The sequence below is a fragment of the Sminthopsis crassicaudata genome, chromosome 5 (genome assembly GCF_048593235.1).
Source record: "Sminthopsis crassicaudata isolate SCR6 chromosome 5, ASM4859323v1, whole genome shotgun sequence".
In the NCBI taxonomy this organism is placed as follows: Eukaryota; Metazoa; Chordata; class Mammalia; order Dasyuromorphia; family Dasyuridae; genus Sminthopsis; species Sminthopsis crassicaudata.
The window spans coordinates 265,095,164-265,110,845 of NC_133621.1; the positions used below are offsets into that span (position 1 = coordinate 265,095,164).

Here is a 15,682-nt window from a genome sequence, read left to right on the forward strand (position 1 = left end):
TATATCCTTGTCTTTGGTAACTTTTAATTGAAAATAATCATTTCTTTCTATTATTTAGAAACATAACATGGAAAAGTGAAAACATCTTTGCTATAGTAGACATATTTTTTTTAATTGGTAAAATGAAGATGCTGGGGCAAGATATGTCTGATGTCTCATTCTGCTCTTCCTGGTCTTCTAGGAACTTGGAGATCCACACTGATAAAATTGCTCCCTATTAAAGAATTGAAATCTCCTTCTGATGATTCTGTTTGACTGTGAATCACACAATATCATTTTCACTGGACCACAAAAATTGAGAGTGACCGAAAAAACAGTTAACAAATGCAGGATAGTTTTGCATGTACTAAAATTTGTTACAATGATGACTTGTAGAAAAGAATCAACCCGAGGTATGTTATCTTACAAATGTTAAGGACAAAAGGTGGGCCACTCATCTAATGAGAGAAAAGGGGGGGTGGGGGGAAAGAGAAGAGGAAAGAGGGAGGGAGAGAGAAAAAAGAAATATTCAGACAGAAGCAGAGATACAGGAAGGGGGAAAAGAAGAGTGACAGAGACAGGCAAAGAAAGAGAAAGAGAGAGAATGAGAGAGAGAGAAAGAGAGAGAGAGAGAGAGAGAGAGTATAATCTGAAATCTGCACAAGTAACCCCAGAATCTTAAAAAGTTGAAAGAATAATAATCAGCATGCCTTTGTAGATCATAAAATGATTCATAAGTGGTCATTAACAAAAATCAGGAGAAAAAAAGTATGTATGAGCTGGTATCAGTACCATTTTCTTACAGTTTCTCTGCCAAGGATTTTCATTTTTTCTTTTAATAAAAAGGATTTATTCTTTATTTTTCAATTTTTGAGAAATTTAAGTACCCCTTTTCAGAATAACATTTTTAAATAACAGGGAAATATTAAATTTTGTTAGTAATTAGTGAAAATAAATATATAATCTTTTTTTCCCAGCCAGGTTTACAGAATTCTTAAAATCTATCCATAGATGTGGCTCTCTTCAACAATGAGATGAACCAAATCAGTTCCAATTGTTCAGTAATGAAGAGAACCAGCTACACCCAGCAAAAGAACTATGGGAAATGAGTGTGAACCACAACATAGTATTTTTCACTCCTTCTGTTATTATCTGCTTACATTTTTGTTTTCCTTCTCAGGTTATTTTTACTTTATTTCTAAATACATTTTTTCTTGTACAGCAAGATAATTGTACAATATCTATTCATATATTGCATTTAACATATACTTTAACATATTTAACATGAATTTGTCTACCTGCTCTCTAGGGAAGGAAGTGGAGGGAAGGAGGAGAAAAGTTGGAACAGAAGGTTTTGCAAGGATCAGTGCTGAAAAATTACTTATGCATATGTCTTGTAAATAAAAATCTATAATAAAAAGACCAAAAAAAAAAAAAAACTATAGATAGACAGTAAGTTGAGAACACTTAATTTAAATGGATAAGATCACAGATTCATTGAAGTATAATTTCTTTTTCAATTCAACAAATTTTTATATGGCAGGAAAGATATACAATTTAGATAAGATCTAGTTTCTATTCTCATGTACCATAATATGGAGATATAGTACAAAGTAATTCAGGAGTATAATTATTATGAGAGAAATTGATTGTTGGCATTTACCAAAGGAAACTTATGACCAATAAATGTAACATAGTTTCACAAATAACACATTATTTCAAATTAATCTCAAAAAATTTTGGACAAGGTTACTAATAAAGGGAATACTATAGAGTTGATATACTGAGATTTCAGCACAATAGTTAATAAACCTTATTATGCTGTCTGAAAATGTAAAGAGAGATAACTATGATGATAGGATGATAGGGTTCAAAACTGGTTGATTGACAGGTTTTTGTAAGTTGCTATCCATGGATCAATGAAAACCTTAAAGTTCATCTCGAGTGCCTTTGATCTTGTATTGATCAAGATTTTTTTTAATGGCTAGTAGTATCCATGGCATGGAATGCTTAACAAATGTATTGACAGTGCCAATTTAGGAGGTATATCTAACATGATGGATTGAAGTAGTAAGTATTTAAAAAAAAAAAACCTTCTATCATCAATTCCAACAATAAATAATTGCAGCAACATAGCAACTAAACAATCTAGAAACATAGCCCAAACATAATAAAAGAAAAATTTTAAAGTATAAAATCTTACATATTGATTTAAAGAATCAACTATGATTTCAGATGATGAGGAATAATATTTATTTAATGAAATATTTTGAATGAAAGTTATTCAGAAATTTTAGTGAACTACAATCTCAATATAAGGCAGAAAGATAACATCACAATAAAAATATAACAATCCACTTTCCAATAGTCAAATCTGTTTTGTAAGGTGTTATATGCTTTTTCCATTTCACTAAATCTATTTTGTAAGGAAGTGGAAAAATAAAGCAAATCCCTGAAAAACAGAATTTATGAAATGGAAAAAAAAAGAAAAATTTAAATTGGCCAAATACAAAATTGTTAGGATTACTAGGTGAGAACTCAGGTTGTCTGGACAATGACAAGGTGAGAATTCAGGTTGTCTGGACAATTACAAGGTGAGAACTCAGGTTGACTTGATAGTTCTCTGGCTCAGATTCTAAGAGGAGCAAGCTCATTGGTTGGAGTACTTCTTCCCAAAAGCCCTTGAATTATCCCACACCCATTCTCTGGGAGGATAAAAGAGGCAACATTGGGCCTGGACAAGCAGCCTGGACTGGGGAAGGACAAGAGCTGGAGGAGATTCAGAGCCAGGATTCAGGAAGACCAAGAGGCTGGCTAGAGGCTCCAGAAGCCTCCCAAGAAACCTGCTCATAGAGGAAAAGATTATACAGAAAAGAAACCTCCTCCCAGAGAAGGATTACAACTGAGAGAAGATCAGAACATTACACAAAATAAACCAAAAAAGGTAAATGAAGAAAATAATTCACTAAAAATCAGAACTCAACAAATTGAAATGAATGTCTCAATGATACATCAGGAATTAGTCAAGAAAAAAACACCAAAAAATGAAAATATAGAATAAAATGTGAAATACCTACTTGGAAAAGCAACTGACCTGGAAAGTAGATCTAGAAAAAACAACCTAAGGATTATTGAACTTTCTGAAAACCATGATGAAAAAAAGAACTCTATTATCTTATAGGAAATAATCAAAGAGAACAGTCCCAAAGTCCTAGAAAGAAATGGAGGAGCCACAATAAGGATTATCCAGGACCTATCAGCTTCCACCTTAAAGGATCAAAGAGCTTCGATTCTGACATTCTGAAAGGCAAATGAACTTGGAATGCAGTCAATAATAAACTACCATGCTAAACTAAGCATTTTTTTTTCAGGGAAGAAGATGGACATTAAATGAAACAGATGAATTTAATTTATTTCTAATAAAAAGACTAGAGGTGAACAAAAAATTTTATTTCAAATATAAAACTCAAGAGAAGCACAAAAAGGTAAAAAGAAAAGAACTTTTGAGAACTATATTTCTGTTATGGCTATACATAGAGAGCACATGTATAATTTGATTTTACTATTATTAAAAAAAATAGAGGTAGAAATGGGATTATAGTGGAAAAGGGGGAAGGTGGAGGAACAATTAGGGAAATTATATCTCACAAGGAGGCAAATAAAACCTATTATAAATTTGGGAAAAAAGGGACGGGTATGAACATTATGTTACTCTTACTCTCATTAGATTGGGCTCAAAGTGAGAATATTAAACATATTTGGATTCACAACCAAAAATTCACAGAGAAAATTCTCTCAACTTATAGGGAAGTTGGAGGAGAAAAGCAAAAAAAGATAACAATCTTAGGATGAATTAAAAGAGACATAGTCTTTAAAATGAGGGACATGGTCTACCTATATTATATGTTGATCAAATTATATTAAGAATGTTATACCTAATTCTGTGTGACATCCTTTAGGGAGTACATTGACAAATTGAAATAACAGAACAGTAAAGAGAGAATTAAGATGGTGCAAGGAAAATAGTACTAGCTTTGGAAAGAGATAGCTTGGATTTGTTTCTTGTCACCTGTTTGACTTTAGATCAGTTATTGCAGATCTCTGACCTTTACTTCTCTGATCTACAAAATGAGGCAATTGGATTAATTGACCCCAAATTCCTTTCTAGCTTTAAATCTATGAATTGAAAAAATATGACCCAGGGGCAGCTAGGTGGCGCAGTGGATAGAGCACCAGCCTTGAATTCAGGAGGACCCGAGTTCAAATCTGGTCTCGGACACTTAACACTTCCTAGCTGGGTGACCCTGGGCAAGTCACTTAACCCCAGCCTCAGGGAAAAAAAAAAAAAAAAAAAGGAAAAGAAAAAATATGACCCAGATGCTGGGGCACTGGGAAACATATCATTTTATGATCAATTTAAGACATTTGTAACATGAATAGATTTGGTCACTGGGTTCTGAATATTTGGTTTCCAGTCATGCCTCTAATACATATTAACCTCTCTCACTGTCATAAAGTAATCATATATTAGAAAGTATTTTTAAAAATTCTATACCAGAGAACATTTTTTTTCAAATTAAGTTTCCTATCAATGAAATCTTAGGTCTATGCAGTAAAAGAATGAATAGATAATAGACAAATAAATAAATGAGCAAATAGATGGACCAATATAGAAATGAATAAGTAAAATAATGAATAAATAAGTAAATAAGTCTGTACAAACAAAATAGATGAGCAAAAAGAAAAATAGATAAAAAACTATGAAAAAACATTATTTGTTCAACATCCCAAATGATTTTTATTCCCTTAATTTTTGTCTTTAATTTTAAATTATTTTTGTATGAAGTTTTAAAAATTTAAAGTTCTTTAGATGCTATATTAAAACTAAATATGCTAAATGCATTTGTAAACAAGATATAGGATTTCTACTTTATTTTTTAAATTTGAGGCAACTTCATAGTTCTTATCTGCTTAAAAAAATTAGGTATATTGAATGTGGAGAAACTTCAATATCAGAAGTTTCCCCCAAAAATTGAAATTACAGATCTTTTTGTATATTTATAGTCTGTGTCTAGAATATGCATAAATTCAATCATGTTAGTTTTTTGATGCAAATTCTCTATATGGAAAATTAGGGAAGCCTGCTTCTATGAGATTCATAATGGTTTGTAGGGGAAGTACCACGGAAAGATTGGGTAATTGGTTTGTAAAAACCTGCCTTAATTGATTTTATTGTGGACTAACCACATGGGAAACTCAGATTGGATGTAGTGACATGCAAAGAGCCTTGATGGTTTACCTTCATATATCTTTTGCCTTAATTTCTTCAGCTGCTTAGTTTATCAAATTCTTTCATCAGAGAAACTTGCTTCAGAATTCTTTTTACTTTTACTATCATCTAACTGTATTTCCTGCCATTTATTCTCTCCCTCCTTTCACCTTGTCCCTCCTCAAAATTTTAGAAATAAAATAAAATTTAAGAATAAAAGTTCCATTTTATCCTCTGGTTATAAGATATCAATCAGGATAGTTTTCCTTGATAATTTCTTGAAATATTATGTTCAGACATTTTTTTTAATCATGACTTTCAGGTAGACTAACAATTTTTAAATTATCTCTCCTGAATCTATTAGAAATACCCAAGAAATACATATTCCTTTCTATTCTTCTTTTTTGGGGGGATTGTTTTATTGCATCTTGATTTTTCATGACATTAGGTATGATGATTATTAATTATTAATCAATTCCAATTTTAAATTAATTATTTTCCTCAGTGAGGTTTTGTACCTCCTTTCCCAACTGGGTTCTGAATACTTGGTTTCCAGTCATGCCTCAAATACATATTAACTTCTCTCAGTGTCATAAAGTAATAATACAGTACAATATATTAAAAATAATTCTAGGCCAGAGGAGATTATTTTTGTTCTGGCCAATTTTGCTTCTCTTCAGTAGATTTTTGCATTTCCTTTTGTACCACTCTCAATTCTTTTCCTAATTTCTGCTCTTTCTCTCTTAGTTGATTTTCAAAATTCCTTTTGAGCTCTTCCATGACCTGAGACCAATTCTTCTTTTTCTTGGAGGCTTTGGATATAGGAGCTTTGACTTCATCATCTTCTGAGTGTTTGTTTGGATCCTTCTTGTCACCATTATAACTTTCAATGGTCAGAAACTTTTTTTGTTGTCTGTTCATTTTCCTAGCCTATTACTCAACTTTTAACTCTTCATTAAAGTAGGGCTCTGTTTCCAGGATAAGGGATGCACTGTGCCAAGCTTCAAGGGTTTTATGTAGCTGTTTTCAGAGATCCTTCTAGGAACTTGACTACAAGCCCTCTTTTCCACCCTGGAGCTATTAGGAGTGTACCTACCCCCCTGTAGCTGTAAGATCTAATGTGCTAGATGGAAGTGGGGCTGCTGATCAGGTCTTCCCTGAAGCAGCCTTCACTGGAATAGAACTGGCCTCCCACCCTAGTGCTACAGACCCTCTCCACTGAACTTCCAAATCTTCCCTGGTATTCCTGGCCTGAGAAGTCCAGAAGCCTCTAGCGCTACTGATGATTCAGAAGTCCCACATTGGGGTCTGGCATTGGGATCTGGACTTGAGCTGTGCTTGTGTAGCCTATGCTAGGATTACATATGTGCTTAGCTTCCACAGACCTTTTCTGCCGACCTTCTAAGTCCATTATGGTGACTCAAACTGAGAGGTCAGGAAGCCACCAGTACTGTCACTGATGCAAGGGCTGGATTGGGGATTTATTAGTGCTGCCTGTAAGCTGAATTCCCACTCAGATGACCATCAAGTCTTTTGGGTAATTTCTGTATTTGAAGGGCAGATAGAATCACCCCAGCTCTCAGAAACGGAACTAGAGCATACTTACCACATTCACATAGTGACCTTTCATGAAAATAAAAAGAAAAAAAGGGATCTTGAATATGGTAGACTATCACTATTCCTTCATTTAATTCCATTTTAAAATCAAAATTTAAAAAAAATTATAGGCCTTCCTATCATTAAAGCCTTGGAAAGTCTTAACTTTTTATTTAGTTCATTCTGCTCCTGAAATCAAAGCTTATATAGTTGCTTTCAAGATCCCTCATCAAACCCTGTTTAATTATTCAGCAGTACTTTGAGGAAATTTTTATTTTCATTAACTATTTCCATATTTGTGTATGGAAATACAATGGTATTGATGAATTATGAATAGAATGGCTGGCTTTGTTTGGGGAGAAATCTGTGTTTAATGGCTGCACTCTAAATATCCTGAAACATACTGTTTGTTTTCTATTTCTTTAAGTCAAAATGTGAAATGATTTTGAGACATTCCAGGGATGGAAAAAGATAATGTAGATTATAGAGGAGAGTGGTTTATTGCAATGAGGACAATTAATAGGCTACTGTCACAGTGCAAACAAGGAATAGAATAAATTTTAACAATGTTAGTGTTTCTTTGAATGAAGTTAAGAAGAAAGATGGAACAAATAACAGAAAGATAGTATCGGTAGGGTATAGAAAATTTTGAACATGACAGGATAAAGGCAAGAAAAGAGTTGAGAATCACTTGAAGTTGTAAATCTGGGTGACTAGAAGTATGCTGGTCCCCTCAAGAAAAAAAATTAAAAATACATAATTAGAGAAGATAATGAATTAATTTTATTTGATTCAAAAGACATTGAATAGGTGTCTTTAAAAAAAATGAGGGACTAAACTAGCCACCAAGAAGACAAAAATGAAACAGACATTCTATCAAAGTATTCCTATTTACTGAACTATTGGATTTTCAGCTGAGCAAGGTAAGAGATGGTCTGATTCTAACTCACTTCTTTTTTTATAGAACAGAAAATTGAGGCCCTAACAGGTGGAGTGTTGGGTTCAAAGTTCCATGGTAATTAGCAGAGCAGAGATTACAAACCAAGTCTTCTCCTACAAAGCCAGAGTCTTGTCCCATTATCATAGATTGCCCTGTTTGTAGATAAATTCAATTGGGGATAATTCCAAGAAAAACCTCATGGTTAGAAGGGAATTTAAAGGTCTTCTGGTACAGCATCTACTAAAGCATCCCGTTTACCATATTCACTGAAAGTTAGCAATCAGCCTCAAAAAAACAATGATTAGTTACAGGGAGCTCATTATCCATCAAGTACCCTAATATACTGATATGGTATCAGTAAAATTATTTTCTCTATCTCCTAAAGAACAAATTATCATAAACAAAAATGTATACTGGCAAAATAGAAACATATTTAAAATTGTATATCTAGTATTTTTACTCTATTCTAACTATGGCACCAGTGCAAGAGGTAAAACTTTTCTTGTCTTGGCTTTTAGATGCTTTACAACATCTTTGCAAAGTAGTATGGAAATAAGACTTACCTCAGAGAAATTTTAAGTGACAATGGAAGACAAGTGTTCAACAGTCAAATGGCTAAGGTCAATCAAAAGTAGAAACAATGGGTTTTTTAACCTTGAGAAAAAAAAATTCTTCATATAGTGTCTTATTTTGATCCTTAAACCATATAGTGAGATAAGTACTATAGACGTTATTGCCCCATTTTACAATTCAGAAACCTAAGACTCTCCGAGATTAATTGTCTTATCCACAATAACAAAAGTATCAAATATACAGATATATTTTCTTTTACTGAAATATATGATTCTGAACCCATATCTCTCCCAAGTTGTACCACTCTTCCATGCTGATTTCTGAGAATTTGAAGCATAGGAGTTTGACTAAATAGTTTCATTTATATAAGATCTGAAGGCAACAAAATTCTGTACATTGGGTAAAATCAATAAAGACTACTACCTCAGTAAGGATTTATAGATCATAGTTACTTGGACTTTTCCTTGAAAAAAAAATTATTCTTTGTTTACAACTATATTTCAACCTCCTAAAATACAACATACTATAATAATGTCAAACATTTTCCCCCAAGACAACTAAGATTAAGTGATATGCAGGGCCACATAGCTAGAAAAGGGTTTGAACTCTGATCCTCCTAATGTCAGGGCCAGTGCTCTATCAACTGGGCCATCTAATGCATTAAAATAACAAACTCAAATAGAAAGGCATTCCTGCTGGCCAACTTTTTATTTAGAATGACCACAAACTGACATTTTTTATGTTATGTTGTAATTCTATTTATTTTGTTAAATATTTCCTAATTACATTTTAATCCTCTGGAATTTTGTCTTCTAATTTTAACACTTCTGCCATAGTGGATTGAGAACCAGTGTCAAAATCAAGAAGATTCAGGTTTAAGTCTTGTCTCTGACACAGAAAATCTGGGCAAATATTTAAACCTCTCACTGGCCTAGGCAATTCTATTTTTATTGTATTAAGTTTATTTATCTTTAATGCACATTGTTTTATGAATCATGTTGGGAGAGAAAAATCATAGCAAAAGGGGAAAACCATGGGAGAGATAAAAAAATCAGAAAAAAGAAAGAAAGAAAGAAAAAAGAGAACATAGATAGCATGTGTTGATTTACATTCAGTCTCCTTAGTTCTTTTTCTGGATGTAGATGACATTTTATGTTCAAAGACTATTGGGATTGCAGGCCTGGCAATTCTTGAAGACAAAATGACCAGCAAGGAGGCCTGTTGACTTTACCTTCATTAAAATCCTTCTAATATCTCCCCTTTTTCTTTTCTGACTTTGTTTCTGTCTCTGTCCAGACTTTTATCACTATGCACTTAGAGTATTACAATAACCTATTGGTAGCTCTACCTACTTCAAGTCTCTCCACCCTAGTTCATCCTCCAGTGATATGTCAAATTTGACTTCCTAAAATAGAGGTTTGATCATGTCACAATAAATGCCAGTGTCTCTCAACCTCTCCTCCATGTAGCATATAAAATCCCCTATTGTTTTTTCATAAATTGTCCTTCCGATTTTTGAGTCTCCTTACATTTTATTCCTCTTCTTTCCCATCTTGATATACTCTATGATCCAATGAAACAGATCTCTTGCTGTTTTTTGAATAAGACACTCTGTTCAGACTGGGCATTTTTTTCTAGTTGTCATTCCCCATACTTATGGTGTTCTCTCTTCTATATCTATATCTTCTTGCTACCTTAGATTCCTTCAAGTAACAGCTAAAATTCCACCCTTTCCAAAAAGCCTTTCTCAATCACCCTTAATTCTAATGCCCTCCCTCAATTGATTATTTAAAAATTTATCTTGCTAGTAATTTGATTGTACATAGTGATTTCCCTAATATACAATGTTCTCCTTAAGAGCTGGAGCTGTCTAGCACATGAAAAGCCTTTGATAAATATTAATGGCTGGCAGATTCTTCACTTCTCTGTCTTATTGTCCCAGTCAAGGAATATAGGAACTCTACATCTGATACCCCTCTCTCACTCTGGTGATTATATTCTATCAGGTTCAACTTCATGCACACAGGTTCACTCACAATGCTCAAATATTTGGTACATTTATTTAGAGTTTAAGGAAAACAATTGGGTTCATGTAAAAAGCAAAAATGTCCACCAGGTAGCATCTTTCCCTCAAAGGCTCAATCTCAGTCACTTAAAGAGTTGCTTTAGGTGGGGGTTTTAGTGAGTAACACCCAGCCATTGATCCTTTATGTGGATGCTTTCCTCTGTGTCTCTTTCTGACTGCATATTTTTTTAGAGTTGTCTAGACCAGCTGCTGCCATTCTAGGCTAGATGCCCCATCCCTCTTTGTAACCTTGCCACTTTCAGTAGATGATTTTTCATCTCATTCTATTCATGTTTTCTGCAACTTTTTTTTCAAAGAAGTCCCCTCAGTTTTCTGCCAAGAAAGATTATGCTTCTTGGTATTTCTCCGTTGTTTCCACTCTTTGTTATGCAAATAAAATGGATTAGAATTCATTTCTCACCCTGATGACTTGGGAATCTGGGTATTTTAAATGCCTGATTCTTCTTTATCTCTAGAAAGATATTTATGAGCATTTCCTTCAATCCATAAGTTCCCATGATTTAAAATAGGGGTGGGCTTATTATTTATTCTCTTTATTAAGGGAAACACATAAGTCTCATGAATAACTTCTGATCTTGTACCTTAGTAGTTTATGATCTCACACAAGGTCACTAGGGGTTTGAATTATTCTCTCTCCTTCCCTCCTTAGGTGGCTATATCTCAATATACATCTATCCTGACTCTTGGTAATTTTGCTTCTTTCCTACTACATTGCCTAAGTGATTCACTTCCCATGTAACCAAGATACAGAGGTTATAGAGAATTGAGGGGAGCAAAGTACTCTTTACCCAAATGTCTCTTAGTCTATTGACTGCCTCAAGGGTTTAGATACCTTACTCCTAACAAAAAACTAGGAAAGAATAAAATGACCCCTTCTTTCCATCAGCATTGCCTCAGGCTAACGAGGTATTTTGACTGTTATTTCCTACAATTTAAATACATTCTGGTTATATTTACCCCTTACTCTCACAGAATGGGAAGAAACATATAAATTTAAGTAATTTAAAGGCCTGGTAATTCCAATGAGTAAAGTCCAAATTCTAAAAGAATTCAGCCAGCTCAGGGGTTGCAGGATACAATGGTTCAGAAGTCAAAAAACTTGGGTTCATAATATACCTCTAGGACTTTCTTTCATTGTGACCATGAATAAATTAGTTAATCCCATTGGCTCTAATGCTTTCCCCTGAAAAAAGTGAAGGTTTTGGACTAGACAGCTTCTGAAATCCCTGCCTGCTCCACATCTGTGAGTTTTTATTTATTGTTATCAAGAATGAAGAATTCATTAGTGGCTGGGTACTTTTGTAAAGTGCTCTTGTTTGGGCATCTCGTCCCTGTGGCCGCGCCGGAGGCCTGGTGAGTGGCGGGCGCGCGGGGGGCGCCCCGGCCCCGGCGGGCCCCTGCCCGCCTGCCCCTTTCCCTGGCGCTGGACATCCCCCCTGCCCCGGAGACCCTCTCCCCACCCCCTCGCTCGCGGGCCCGGGGCCGCCGGGGCAGCGCAGTCATGGCAGCGCCGTGAGGAGGGGGCCGAGCTGACAGCCCCGGCCCGTCCCGGCCTGGCCTTGCCCGCTCCCTGCCCCTCGCCCGGCCTCTCCAGACAGAAATATTGATTTCTGATGGAAAATGAGTACTTTCTGAGCTGTAATTTATTGCATCTTTGCCAGCAGTGGTTGGAGACCTACATTATTCAATAAGCTTAAAACATATGAAGAAAGACGTTATCTGCATCCAGAGAAAGAACTGATAAATAGAAATTTCAACACTAAACTCCCACAATTTCCCTGAAACCAAGAGTAGTGGATTTTGATGAAACATGGAACAAACTCTTAACGACAATCAAAGCTGTTGTCATGTTGGATTACGTTGAAAGAGCAACTTGGAATGATCGCTTTTCAGACATCTATGCTTTATGTGTGGCCTATCCTGAACCTCTTGGTGAAAGACTTTACACAGAGACGAAAATTTTTTTGGAAAATCACGTACGCCATTTGCACAAGAGAGTTCTGGAGTCTGAAGAACAAGTAATTGGTTATGTATCATAGGTATTGGGAAGAATATAGCAAAGGGGCAGACTATATGGACTGTTTATACAGGTATCTCAACACACAATTTATTAAGAAGAATAAATTGACAGAAGCTGATCTTCAATATGGTTATGGTGGTGTAGATATGAATGAACCACTTATGGAAATAGGAGAGCTAGCATTGGATATGTGGAGGAAATTGATGGTTGAGCCACTTCAGGCAATCCTTATACGAATGCTCCTTCGAGAAATAAAAAATGATCGCTGTGGGGAAGACCCAAATCAAAAAGTAATCCATGGGGTTATTAACTCCTTTGTTCATGTTGAACAGTATAAGAAAAAATTCCCCTTAAAGTTTTATCAGGAAATTTTTGAGTTGTCTTTTCTGACTGAAACAGGGGAGTATTATAAACAAGAAGCTTCAAATTTGTTACAAGAATCAAACTGTTCACAATATATGGAAAAGGTCCTAGGTAGATTAAAAGATGAAGAAATGCGATGTAGAAAATATTTGCATCCAAGTTCATATAGTAAAGTGATTCATGAATGTCAGCAGCGAATGGTGGCAGACCATTTACAGTTTCTACATGCAGAATGTCACAATATTATCCGACAAGAGAAAAGAAGTGATATGGCAAATATGTACACCTTGCTTCGTGCTGTGTCAAGTGGTTTACCTCATATGATTCAAGAACTACAAAATCATATTCATGATGAGGGTCTTAGAGCAACTGGTAATCTTTCTCAGGAAAATATGCCAACTCAATTTGTGGAATCAGTTTTGGAAGTGCATGGTAAATTTGCCCAACTTATCAACACTGTTTTGAATGGTGATCAGCACTTCATGAGTGCCCTGGATAAGGCTCTGACTTCAGTAGTAAACTATAAAGAACCCAAAGCTATTTGCAAAGCGCCTGAACTGCTGGCTAAGTACTGTGACAACTTGCTAAAAAAATCAGCAAAAGGAATGACTGAGAATGAAGTGGAAGACAAGCTCACCAGCTTCATTACTGTTTTCAAATATATTGATGATAAAGATGTTTTTCAAAAGTTTTATGCAAGAATGTTGGCCAAACGTTTAATTCATGGCCTGTCTATGTCTATGGATTCTGAAGAAGCCATGATCAATAAATTAAAGCAAGCCTGTGGATATGAGTTTACAAGCAAACTCCATCGAATGTATACAGACATGAATGTCAGTGCTGATCTTAACAACAAATTCAACAATTTTATAAAAAACCAGGACACTGTAATAGATCTGGGAATTAGTTTTCAAATATATGTGCTACAGGCTGGTGCATGGCCTCTTACTCAGTCTCCTTCCTCTACATTTGCCATCCCTCAGGAACTGGAAAAAAGTGTACAAATGTTTGAATTATTTTACAGTCAGCATTTCAGTGGAAGGAAGCTTACATGGTTACATTATCTCTGTACAGGTGAAGTTAAAATGAATTATTTGTCCAAACCCTATGTGGCCATGGTGACAACATACCAAATGGCAGTACTACTTGCTTTTAACAATAGCGAAACTGTCAGTTTCAAAGAACTTCATGACATTACACAGATGAATGAAAAGGAATTGGCAAAAACTATCAAATCATTACTTGATGTGAAAATGATTAACCATGATTCAGAAAAGGAAGACATAGATGCAGACTCTTCTTTTTCATTAAATATGAACTTCAGCAGTAAAAGAACAAAATTTAAAATTACAACATCAATGCAAAAAGACACACCACAGGAGATGGAACAGACCAGAAGTGCTGTAGATGAAGACAGGAAAATGTACCTCCAAGCTGCTATAGTCCGCATCATGAAAGCTCGAAAAGTGTTGCGGCATAATGCTCTTATTCAGGAGGTTATTAGTCAGTCAAGAGCTCGGTTTAACCCAAGCATTAGCATGATCAAGAAGTGCATTGAAGTTCTGATAGACAAACAGTACATTGAAAGAAGCCAAGCATCAGCAGATGAATACAGCTATGTGGCGTGATGACGCCAGCTGCCCTGCAGGTGTGCTTTTAAGAAGATCATAACAGTCACTATTTGGTGTGTTCCTGTGGGAAGAAGCAGGCTTGTGCCTCCATAATTGGTCACTTGGCAGCCCCTGTTTTTCTGCTGTTTACAACATCACCAGTGCCACGTCATGAGCGTCAATGAAAATGCCTATAGATATTTCAAGCTCATGTCATTATGACATTTCTTAAAACTTTACTAAATGAATGAGTGAAGTATTGCTGAAATGTGGAAATTTGGTTGGGTACCATGCTTTTTTTTTCCTCCCTCACGTTTGCAGTTGATGTGTTTTTTTTAATGTATCTTAAAGGACATAAAGTAAAAACCTAAATATTGTAATATGACAGATAACCTAATAATTGTATCTACATTAAAATGACAAACATGATATTGCTGCTTGTCGAATAAAAAAAAATAAAGAAATGGAATGCCTTTAAAAAAAAAAAAAGTGCTCTTGTTTGTTTTTCCTCCTATTTTCTGTCTCTATGTCTCTGTCTTTCTCTCTGCATTTATCTCTGTATCTCTCTGTGTCTCTCTGTATCTTTTTGTCTATCTCTCTTTTTCTGTGTCTCTGCCTCTGTCTCTGTCTTTCTGAAAGCCTGTCTGTCTGTTTTTATCTGTCTGTCTCTTTTTTCTCTGACTTTGTATGTGTGCCTGTCCCTTTTCCTCCTCCTCTCCCTTTATTCATTTCTTGATGTCTTTTCCTTTCTTTCCTTCTTTTCTCCCTCTCTTTTTCTCTATTTCTTCTTCCTTCTTTCTTTCCTCCTTCATCCCTCCCTCAATCCTTCCCTCCTTACCCTTTTTTTCTTATTCTCCCTCTTCCTCTCTTTCCCTTTCTTTCTTTCTGACAGAGAAAAGAGTATGATACCCTGCATGGATTTGCCAAGTTTTCCAATATGCCAAAGGCATAGTCATAGATCCAGCCTCATTATGAAAACACCCACTGAAGGTGACTTAGCATCACAAATTCTGGCTAGCACTCATTGTGAAGGCAAGTAGAAGTATTACATTCTATGTGCACCTACTCTGAATTTTCAGGATCTGTCTCTATACACAGACATACATTTATAGATTGTAACAGCAACAATCCATCTCCCACACTACAAGCACAGAAAACTCTTTCCAAATGACTCTTGTGAAATCAGCTGATCATATGCATTAGCAAGGAAAAGGTGATCAACTAAATCTTAATTTTTCCTATCCTG

At 35.2% G+C, this 15,682-nt stretch overlaps 1 pseudogene; it reads left to right on the top strand.

Moving 5' to 3' along the window:
* Window positions 1–12,197: 12,197 nt before the first annotated feature.
* LOC141544570 (cullin-2 pseudogene) lies at window positions 12,198–14,925 on the top strand (annotated as a pseudogene).
* The last annotated feature ends 757 nt before the right edge of the window (window positions 14,926–15,682 follow it).